The sequence below is a fragment of the Amphiura filiformis genome, chromosome 13 (genome assembly GCF_039555335.1).
Source record: "Amphiura filiformis chromosome 13, Afil_fr2py, whole genome shotgun sequence".
In the NCBI taxonomy this organism is placed as follows: domain Eukaryota; kingdom Metazoa; phylum Echinodermata; class Ophiuroidea; order Amphilepidida; family Amphiuridae; genus Amphiura; species Amphiura filiformis.
Genome location: NC_092640.1, coordinates 16,330,817 through 16,342,367, shown reverse-complemented (window position 1 = coordinate 16,342,367; position 11,551 = coordinate 16,330,817).

Sequence of the window (11,551 nt, the reverse complement as noted above, 5' to 3'; positions counted from 1 at the left end):
TATATATCGTCTAGCTAGATTTTGAGAACGATAGTTAGACAAAGTAGCAACTTGGAAATTTTATGAAATATCGACGATATATCTGATAGTTAGACAAACGATACATATCGTCTAGTTAGATTTAGGTGGCGATATTTAGATAAGACAAAGTAGGAACTTGGAAATTTTATAAAATATCGGCGATATATCTGATAGTTAGACAACTGATAGATATCGTCTAGCTAGATTTTGAGAACGATAGTTAGACAAAGTAGCAACTTGGAAATTTTATGAAATATCGGCGATATATCTGATAGTTATACAAATGATAGATATCGTCTAGCTGATTTTGGGAACGATAGTTAGACAAAGTATATAGGAACTTGGAATTTCATGAAATATCGGCGATATATCTGATAGTTAGACAAACGATACATATCGTCTAGTTAGATTTAGATGGCGATATTTAGATAAGACAAATAGCATGGAAATTTTATGAATATCGGCGATATATCTGATATTTAGACAACTGATAGATATCGTCTAGCTAGATTTTGAGAACGATAGTTAGACAAAGTAGGAACTTGGGAATTTTATAAAATATAGGCGATATATCTGATAGTTATACAAATGATAGATATCGTCTAGCTAGATTTTGAGAACGATATAGACAAAGTAGCAACTTGGAACTTTTATGAAATATCGACGATATATCTGATAGTTAGACAAACGATACATATCGTCTATATAGTTAGATTTAGATGGCGATATTAAGATAAGACAAAGTAGCATGGACATTTTATAGAATATCGGCGATATATCTGATAGTTAGACAAACGATACATATCGTCTAGCTAGATTTAGATGGCGATATTTAGATAAGACAAATTAGCTGGACATTTTTATAAAATATCGGCGATATATCTGATAGTTAGACAAAATGATAGATATCGTCTAGCTAGATTTTGAGAACGATAGTTAGACAAAGTAGGAACTTGGAAATTTTATAAAATATCGGCGATATATCTGATAGTTAGACAACTGATAGATATAGTCTAGCTAGAGTTTGAGAACGATCGATAGTTAGACAAAGTAGCAACTTGGAAATTTTATGAAATATCGACGATATATCTGATAGTTAGACAAACGATACATATCGTCTAGTTAGATTTAGGTGGCGATATTTAGATAAGACAAAGTAGGAACTTGGAAATTTTATAAAATATCGGCGATATATCTGATAGTTAGACAACTATCAGATATCGTCTAGCTAGATTTTGAGAACGATAGTTAGACAAAGTAGCAACTTGGAAATTTTATGAAATATCGACGATATATCTGATAGTTAGACAAACGATACATATCGTCTAGTTAGATTTAGGTGGCGATATTTAGATAAGACAAAGTAGGAACTTGGAAATTTTTATAAAATATCGGCGATATATCTGATAGTTAGACAACTGATAGATATCGTCTAGCTAGATTTTTAGAACGATAGTTAGACAAAGTAGGAACTTGGAAAATTTTATGAAATATCGACGATATATCTGAGTTAGACAAACGATACATATCGTCTAGTTAGATTTAGATGGCGATATTTAGATAAGACAAATAGCATGGAAACTTTATGAATATCGGCGATATATCTGATATTTAGACAACTGATAGATATCGTCTAGCTAGATTTTGAGAACGATAGTTAGACAAAATAGCAACTTGGAAATTTTATGAAATATCGGCGATATATCTGATAGTTATACAAATGATAGATATCGTCTAGCTGATTTTGGGAACGATAGTTAGACAAAGTATATAGGAACTTGGAATTTCATGAAATATCGGCGATATATCTGATAGTTAGACAAACGATACATATCGTCTAGTTAGATTTATATGGCGATATTTAGATAAGACAAATAGCATGGAAATTTTATGAATATCGGCGATATATCTGATAGACAAAATGATAGATATCGTCTAGCTAGATTTTGAGAACGATATAGACAAAGTAGCAACTTGGAACTTTTATGAAATATCGACGATATATCTGATAGTTAGACAAACGATACATATCGTCTATATAGTTAGATTTAGATGGCGATATTAAGATAAGACAAAGTAGCATGGACATTTTATAGAATATCGGCGATATATCTGATAGTTAGACAAACGATACATATCGTCTAGCTAGATTTTGAGAATGATAGTTAGACAAAGTAGGAACTTGGAAAATTTTATGAAATATCGACGATATATCTGATAGTTAGACAAACGATACATATCGTCTAGTTAGATTTAGATGGCGATATTTAGATAAGACAAATAGCATGGAAACTTTATGAATATCGGCGATATATCTGATATTTAGACAACTGATAGATATCGTCTAGCTAGATTTTGAGAACGATAGTTAGACAAAGTAGCAACTTGGAAATTTTATGAAATATCGGCGATATATCTGATAGTTATACAAATGATAGATATCGTCTAGCTGATTTTGGGAACGATAGTTAGACAAAGTATATAGGAACTTGGAATTTCATGAAATATCGGCGATATATCTGATAGTTAGACAAACGATACATATCGTCTAGTTAGATTTAGATGGCGATATTTAGATAAGACAAATAGCATGGAAATTTTATGAATATCGGCGATATATCTGATAGACAAAATGATAGATATCGTCTAGCTAGATTTTGAGAACGATAGTTAGACAAAGTAGGAACTTGGGAATTTTATAAAATATAGGCGATATATCTGATAGTTATACAAATGATAGATATCGTCTAGCTAGATTTTGAGAACGATATAGACAAAGTAGCAACTTGGAACTTTTATGAAATATCGACGATATATCTGATAGTTAGACAAACGATACATATCGTCTATATAGTTGGATTTAGATGGCGATATTAAGATAAGACAAAGTAGCATGGACATTTTATAGAATATCGGCGATATATCTGATAGTTAGACAAACGATACATATCGTCTAGCTAGATTTAGATGGCGATATTTAGATAAGACAAATTAGCTGGACATTTTTATAAAATATCGGCGATATATCTGATAGTTAGACAAAATGATAGATATCGTCTAGCTAGATTTTGAGAACGATAGTTAGACAAAGTAGGAACTTGGAAATTTTATAAAATATCGGCGATATATCTGATAGTTAGACAACTGATAGATATCGTCTAGCTAGATTTTGAGAACGATAGTTAGACAAAGTAGGAACTTGGAAAATTTTATGAAATATCGACGATATATCTGATAGTTAGACAAACGATACATATCGTCTAGTTAGATTTAGATGGCGATATTTAGATAAGACAAATAGCATGGAAACTTTATGAATATCGGCGATATATCTGATATTTAGACAACTGATAGATATCGTCTAGCTAGATTTTGAGAACGATAGTTAGACAAAGTAGCAACTTGGAAATTTTATGAAATATCGGCGATATATCTGATAGTTATACAAATGATAGATATCGTCTAGCTGATTTTGGGAACGATAGTTAGACAAAGTATATAGGAACTTGGAATTTCATGAAATATCGGCGATATATCTGATAGTTAGACAAACGATACATATCGTCTAGTTAGATTTAGATGGCGATATTTAGATAAGACAAATAGCATGGAAATTTTATGAATATCGGCGATATATCTGATAGACAAAATGATAGATATCGTCTAGCTAGATTTTGAGAACGATAGTTAGACAAAGTAGGAACTTGGGAATTTTATAAAATATAGGCGATATATCTGATAGTTATACAAATGATAGATATCGTCTAGCTAGATTTTGAGAACGATATAGACAAAGTAGCAACTTGGAACTTTTATGAAATATCGACGATATATCTGATAGTTAGACAAACGATACATATCGTCTATATAGTTAGATTTAGATGGCGATATTAAGATAAGACAAAGTAGCATGGACATTTTATAGAATATCGGCGATATATCTGATAGTTAGACAAACGATACATATCGTCTAGCTAGATTTAGATGGCGATATTTAGATAAGACAAATTAGCTGGACATTTTTATAAAATATCGGCGATATATCTGATAGTTAGACAAAATGATAGATATCGTCTAGCTAGATTTTGAGAACGATAGTTAGACAAAGTAGGAACTTGGAAATTTTATAAAATATCGGCGATATATCTGATAGTTAGACAACTGATAGATATCGTCTAGCTAGATTTTGAGAACGATAGTTAGACAAAGTAGCAACTTGGAAAATTTTATGAAATATCGACGATATATCTGATAGTTAGACAAACGATACATATCGTCTAGTTAGATTTAGATGGCGATATTTAGATAAGACAAAGTAGGAACTTGGAAATTTTATGAAATATCGACGATATATCTGATAGTTAGGGGTTCATTCATTGGGTGTAGAGTTTGCCTCATTTAACAGGGGTCTATTGACAGGCACATGACACGTGCCAATGGGAGTGCTCCCCTCATTTCTCAATCAGTGATACATACATGGTATATATTATATTGAAGAAACTTTGTGTTGGCATTGTTTGAACGATGCATACACACCTCTACGTATCTGTCTACATGTTATGATATATTAGCCACGGTATGGTAGTATATTGCGTTGCGTTGACCTTTTTTAAACATTGAGTAATGTTTTTAACATGTTTTGAGAATTTGCAGATTTGGTTATACATTTCTTTAAAAAGTGGTCATGGGTGTAACTTGCTGATGAATAAAGTTTGTGTTGGCATTGTTTGAGAACGATGCATACACACCCCTGCGTATGTCTACATGTTATGATATATTAGCCCCTGGGGTATATTGCGTTGCTCTGTTCCCCCCTTTTCTCAACATTGAGTATTTTTTTTAACATGTTTTGAGAATTTGCAGATTTGTTGTAAATCTCTTTAACATGTTTAACAAAGAGGGTCATTGGGTTTTAGCTGATGAAAAAGAGGGTCATTGGGTGTAAAGCTGATGAATGGAGCTGAACTTCATTGGGTGTAGAGTTTGCCTCAAAAACAGGCACATGACACGTAGACCTACCAATATATGGAAATACCCCCATCCCTCATTTCTCAATCAGTGTATATAGGAGAAAGTTTGTGTTGGCATTGTTTGAGAACGATGCATACACACCCCTGCGTATGTCTACATTGATATGGGGTAGGCCTATATTGCGTTGCTCTGTTCCCTTTTTTCTTAACATTGTATCTCACGCAATTGAATAATAATAATAACCATGTCCGATTGAACTGACACCATTTTTTTTTCAGGAATAACTTGTTTAACATGTTTGATTGGTGTGGTATTTTAATAAGTGTTGTGGGATGTACAGGGATGTTAAAGGAGGATTTCGTGATCCTAGTATCCACTTTTTATGACATTTGAGATATTCACGAAAAAAGCTTATTCCCAAAATTTCAGTTGATTCCCATTTTGCATTTGCGAGTTATGACTGAACAAGCAAGATACAGAGTAATAAAAAATAATTAAAACAATACTGAGTATCATTTGACTAATTTGGTTGCTCTGCTCACTTTTTTACTCAACATTGTTCTATTTTTTTGTTTAGAGTGTACAGGGTGTGCAGCTTTGTTGTCTAATAAAACACATTCTCCTGTGAAATTCAACATTAGATCCTCTAGAAATGACTACAATAATATTGATTGTTTAATGGCTTTTTATGGCATTCTTGTCCACTCACTGGATACTGATGGGTACCAATCATTTTGATACACCCTGTATTTAGACGTAGCTGATTTTGAGCATGTACTGTTAGTATTTGTTGATTTGAGCGTGTATGCCTACTAGTCGTTTAACATGTATGATTGGTGTAAAAATGATGCAACACACACATGAACAAAATAGTAAGGTGTTTGAACTGTTTAAATTATTGTATTCATATTGGGTAACTATTTAATCAACATTGAGTACCATTTGCAATTTGTACTATTTTTTGATGTATTTAGGCGTGGCTGATGTCGTTGAACATGATTGATTGGTGTGGTATTTTAGTATTGTGGGGTGCCTTTTTCGGAGATGTTAAGTTTTTAAACTTTAAAACTTTAGTAAATAAGCTCTCATCTGTAATTCCGTTTGCAATGGGGCCCGGGGGGCACTTCCATAACAGATATGCATCATGTGCCTCGGAAAGACCCCTTTTTCAAACCGGCTTGTACCCAATGACCCCCTTTTTGTTTTATGGTCTTACCTATATTACCCAATGACCCCCTTAACAAAAATCATGTTCTCAATGACCCTCCAAATATTCTATTTCCTGCTACCCAATGACCCCCCTTTTTAATTTAGGTGGTATTTGTATTCTCCTTAAGAAATAATGAGATTTCTCAAATTTTCAAGGTGGCCAAGTTGTTTTTTCGCAGTTTGGCACTTTTTAATGTGTACTTAATACTCTTTTGGCAATCCTGTGTACCCAATGACTCCCATTTTACCCCAATGACCATGCTTTTTTCAAGGTTTCATACTGAATGACCCCATTTTCATTCAGGTTGTGTACTGAATGACCTGATATTTTTGTAATTGTACATTTGACCTGAATGCCCCCTACTTTTAACATGGTCGAGGCACATCCATATCCACTTTAGATAGGGAGTGCCTCCCCCGGGTAATGGGGAATAAGTTTCAGGTTTAGGTACTTGATGAATAGAGCCCATGCATTCCTCACATTATATTAGGTTTAGTTTTTATGCATGCAAAACCTTGGTCAATGAAGTGAGACGATTATATCTTCTAAATATCATGAAACTAACTTGTCTAAATATCAGATATATCGTTGCTATTTTGTGAAGGCATGTGACAGCATCTAGAAAGATGATATTTTGGCGATATATATCATGTAAATATCATATAGAAACTGACGATATTTGGACGATATATATCTTCTAAGTATCATGAAGCTAGACTTATCTAACTATCAGATATATCGCCATTATTTTTGACGTGTTAGATCGCAACATCTAGAGAGACGATATTTTAGCGATATATAGCATGTACATATCATATACATTTGTAGAATCTAGCAATATGTTGACGATATAGTTAGACGATGTATATCTTCTAAATATCATGACGTTAGACTTTGGCGATATTATCATGTAAATATCATATAAAGAGTAGCAATATTTTGACGATATTTAAACGATATATATCTTTTAAATATCATGTAAGCTAGATTTGTCTGTATAATGATAGTTTCGCGATATATATCATGTAAATATGTATCGAAACACGATATTTGGATGATATATATCTTCTAAGTATCATCAGATATATCGCCATTATTTTTGAAGTGAATTACAGCATCTATAGAAAGATGATATTTTGGCGATATATATCATGTAAATATATCATAATAGAGAGTAGCAATATTTTGACGATATTTAGACGATATATGTCTTTTAAATATCATGTGAGCTAGATTTGTCTATAGATATAATGATAGTTTGGCGGTATAATTATATCATGTAAATATCATATCGAAACTGACGATAGTTGAATGATATATATCTTCTAAATATCATGAAATTATATATATACCTGACGATATTTCTATGATATTTCTTGTTAAAGCAGAGGCTCACAAGATAGTCTCACAAGATATTTTCAAATAAGACTTGATAGTTGTTTGACGCTGCCATGATATTTTCAAATTAAACTTGATTGTTGTTTGATGCTGTCATGATAGTTTCAAGACGATAGTATCGACGATATTTGATATTTTGTGACGATATTTTTCAAAAAGACCAATCCTGCACCTTTATGCTCATGGCTTGCTTAAGTTCTTGTCGTTGTCGACTATATAGTACACATCCTTGATCTGCACTGATATTCCTCAGTCTTAGCACACATCTGTGGTTTTAGCCTGATTCTATCATTGGAAAAAATGTGTAAAAGCGTAAAACCCAGCTTGTGCTTGTTAAATCCGTCACGTACGCTGACTCATTTTCTGCCAACCAGAATTTTGAGACCGTGACCCGCCAAAGACCCTCCAAAATGACCCCACAGGATCGTATGGGGGGCAAAATTGTTTTATTCAAATAACACTTTCAAACATGTCAAATTATTCGTCTGCCCTACGGATCCGCGAAATGTAAAGTTTGTACGATTATAGTTAAAAGAAGTTATGGGGCATAAAAGGTCTAAGGCCGATGATTGTTATAGATGGGTCAAAAGTCAAAGTTGCTCTCTCTTTTCGTAATTTCTTTTGCAAATTGTTCATCGATCGAAGTGCCTACAAAGTCTCTGCAGGTTCAAAAAATCACCGAAAAGTAAAATATTGATAAAAACAAAATTCACACATATATTCCGATACAATGTATCAAATGTTCAAACGTTTAAGAAATTATTTTAAAGGCCCGTTCAGCGATTTGCTCATCCCGACGATCGCTAAAATCATCAAAATTCAGATATTATTGGTACCTTTAGTCATTAGCTGTCATTCCCTGTCATTGTCATAGATGTGCTAACATAACCTGCTAGTGGTCATGGTGGTTCAGCCAAAATATGTGTATTTAAGACAAAATAAGGCATTTACATGAATCTGTGATTTACATACTGACAGTATATAAATTAGCTTTATTTATTTGAACGGAGCTTCAACTTCGTTAATACTGCTGTTTTCTTAGTTTTTTGCCAAATTTTTCATTTCAAAAATACCAAATGACAATTTGAATGACGTATCCTTCACTTTTAAGCAATTATTTATAAACAATTTAATTTTTTTACACTTGTGCTGGGATCACTGAATGGGACTTTAAGTCCATATTTTTTCAAAAACGACCCAGTAGGCACAATATTGTTAAACCATCGAGATAAAAATAGATCTCGATGGTTAAACGTTGATAAAAATAAAAAAACTTCTTTAAAAGGAAAGCCCCCGTCTTACTTGAACAACTACGTTGAGTTTGGTCTTGTATAAACAGTAATTGATTCCTTTCTGTTGACCCACATCAGTGGCGTACCGTGGCCGCTACTACCCCGGTGGGCTGAAGGAAATTCAATTTTGCCGCCCCTTCCTCAACAGCCCGTATAGGTTGACCCAAAAAAAATTTTCGGTCGTTTGAAAAAGTGAAGAGCAAAAAAGATAAATAAAATAAAATAAAAGGATTATAAGCGCTAGCGCCCTAAAAGCAACACATTTTGATGTATAGTACAATTTTTTCAAATTTTTTTATACTTATCAAAATTTTCCGCCCTTTTTTCTTTACTAATTCTTTTTGCCGCCCCTTCTTCTTCCGCCGCCCCTTCGTTTGCCGCCCCTTCTTCTTCCGCCGCCCCTTCGTTTTGGCCGCCCCCTGCTTTTACCCGGGGGCTGGCGCCCCCAAAGCCCTCAAAAAATACGCGCATGCACATTGGACTACGTTGGCATGGCTTGTTCCTTTTTTTGTCCCACATTGGACTACGTTGGCATGGTTTGTTCCTTTCTTTTGTCCGACATTGGACTACGTTGGCATGGTTTGTTCCTTTCTTTTGTCCCACAGTGGACTACGTTGGCATGGTTTGTTCCTTTCTGTTGACCCACATTGGACTACGTTGGCATGGTTTGTTCCTTTCTTTTGTCCGACATTGGACTACGTTGGCATGGTTTGTTCCTTTCTTTTGTCCGACATTGGACCAAGTTGGCATGGTTTGTTCCTTTCTTTTGTCCCACATTGGACTACGTTGGCATGGTTTGTTCCTTTTTTTGTCCCACATTGGACTACGTTGGCATGGTTTGTTCCTTTCTTTTGTCCGACATTGGACTACGTTGGCATGGTTTGTTCCTTTCTTTTGTCCGACATTGGACTACGTTGGCATGGTTTGTTCCTTTCTTTTGTCCCACAGTGGACTACGTTGGCATGGTTTGTTCCTTTCTGTTGACCCACATTGGACTACGTTGGCATGGTTTGTTCCTTTCTGTTGACCCACATTGGACTACGTTGGCATGGTTTGTTCCTTTCTTTTGTCCGACATTGGACTACGTTGGCATGGTTTGTTCCTTTTTTTTGTCCCACATTGGACTACGTTGGGATGGTTTGTTCCTTTCTTTTGTCCCACATTGGACTACGTTGGCATGGTTTGTTCCTTTCTGTTGACCCACATTGGACTACGTTGGCATGGTTTGTTCCTTTCTTTTGTCCGACATTGGACTACGTCTCGGCCAATATTTTAAAACTCATAGCTCGACCAATAAATTTCGGCTCAATCGATCCAATTTCATATCAATAGTTTTAGTTAAACAATTCGACAGGGAAGAGGTCTAAAGTTTCCTTACATTTAAAGTAGGTAATGGCGATACGCATCCTGCCCAAGAACAAATAAACACAATGGGGAACGATTGCTCGCTACAAGAGGAAACTGAATATATTTAATAAGAAAGAATGAACAGTTTACAGGATGTGCAGGATGCGTATCCCCATTACCTACTTGACTTATAATTATACTGGGGAAACGATTAAGCATCAGCATTGATCTCCTTCACTTGTGTACTTCGCGTAATATTTGTTTGTGTGTATTTTATACTCCGACTGCTAACATTAGACCCAGTTTTAACCACCGTTTATCAGTGGGAGCTGGTAGCCTAAAGGATAATGCGTCCGTCTAGAGATCGGAAGGTCGTGGGTTCGATTCCCATGCCGGCATATTCCCTTGCTTTTTTTTCAAGTTGGGTTGTGTGCCGGTAGGAATTTGTATTTATTTGTTGTCATGTTTAATTGTAACACTTTGGGTTGGTAAACTGTTCATTCTTTCTTGCCTTACATTGTCAATTTCAATATGAATAGAGATTATACAGCTTCCGGAATTCATCTAATCACTCATAAATTGTATGTTAGAAATAAACCAATTTATTTAAATGCTTACATCAGGAAAGATATACCAATTCAAGACTACAGAAATAAAATAAATACTGGAACTTACGTTTCGTTAACACGACGTTTCGTCCGAAACCATCGGACATCATCAGGTGACTGAATTAGGTCGATTGGTCACGTGAGAGACGGCGATCAATTCCTTTCAGTGCCTGGTCCCACGCGTGCGAGAGTTGAAAGCGTAGTCCTCCTGTTCTGTTCAGCGACGGGCTTTTGACTCTCTCCCAGACGGCTTCGCGCACACCCCTTTCAAACCAGCGTTCCTCTTTGTCAAGAATAATGACGTCTTCCGGATTAAAGGTATGTAGTCCCGTGACTTTGTTGTGGGTGAAAACAGCCGAGTTCTGGGCTTCGTTAGAGCTAGGCTACAATCAAGTGCAAATTTCCCTGGGACACTTGTTCATATTTCGCGCCCTCTGTTCAATAAAACCGGTCATATGAAGTTCACCATGTGATTTTTTATTTGTATAGTTTCCAACCTATTTCGAATCCCTCCTCCCCACCAACCAATGTTGGAGCAAAAATATAGGCCATTTAAAAATGAGGCGTTTGGTATACAACATTGAATAAGGGGTGCGGGAGGGTCATTGAACTATGAAAGTGTCCCAGCAAATTTGCACTTGATTGTATAGGGATGCGAAAAAATAATCTATTAATATCAATAAAATCGCCATAACTCTCGAACG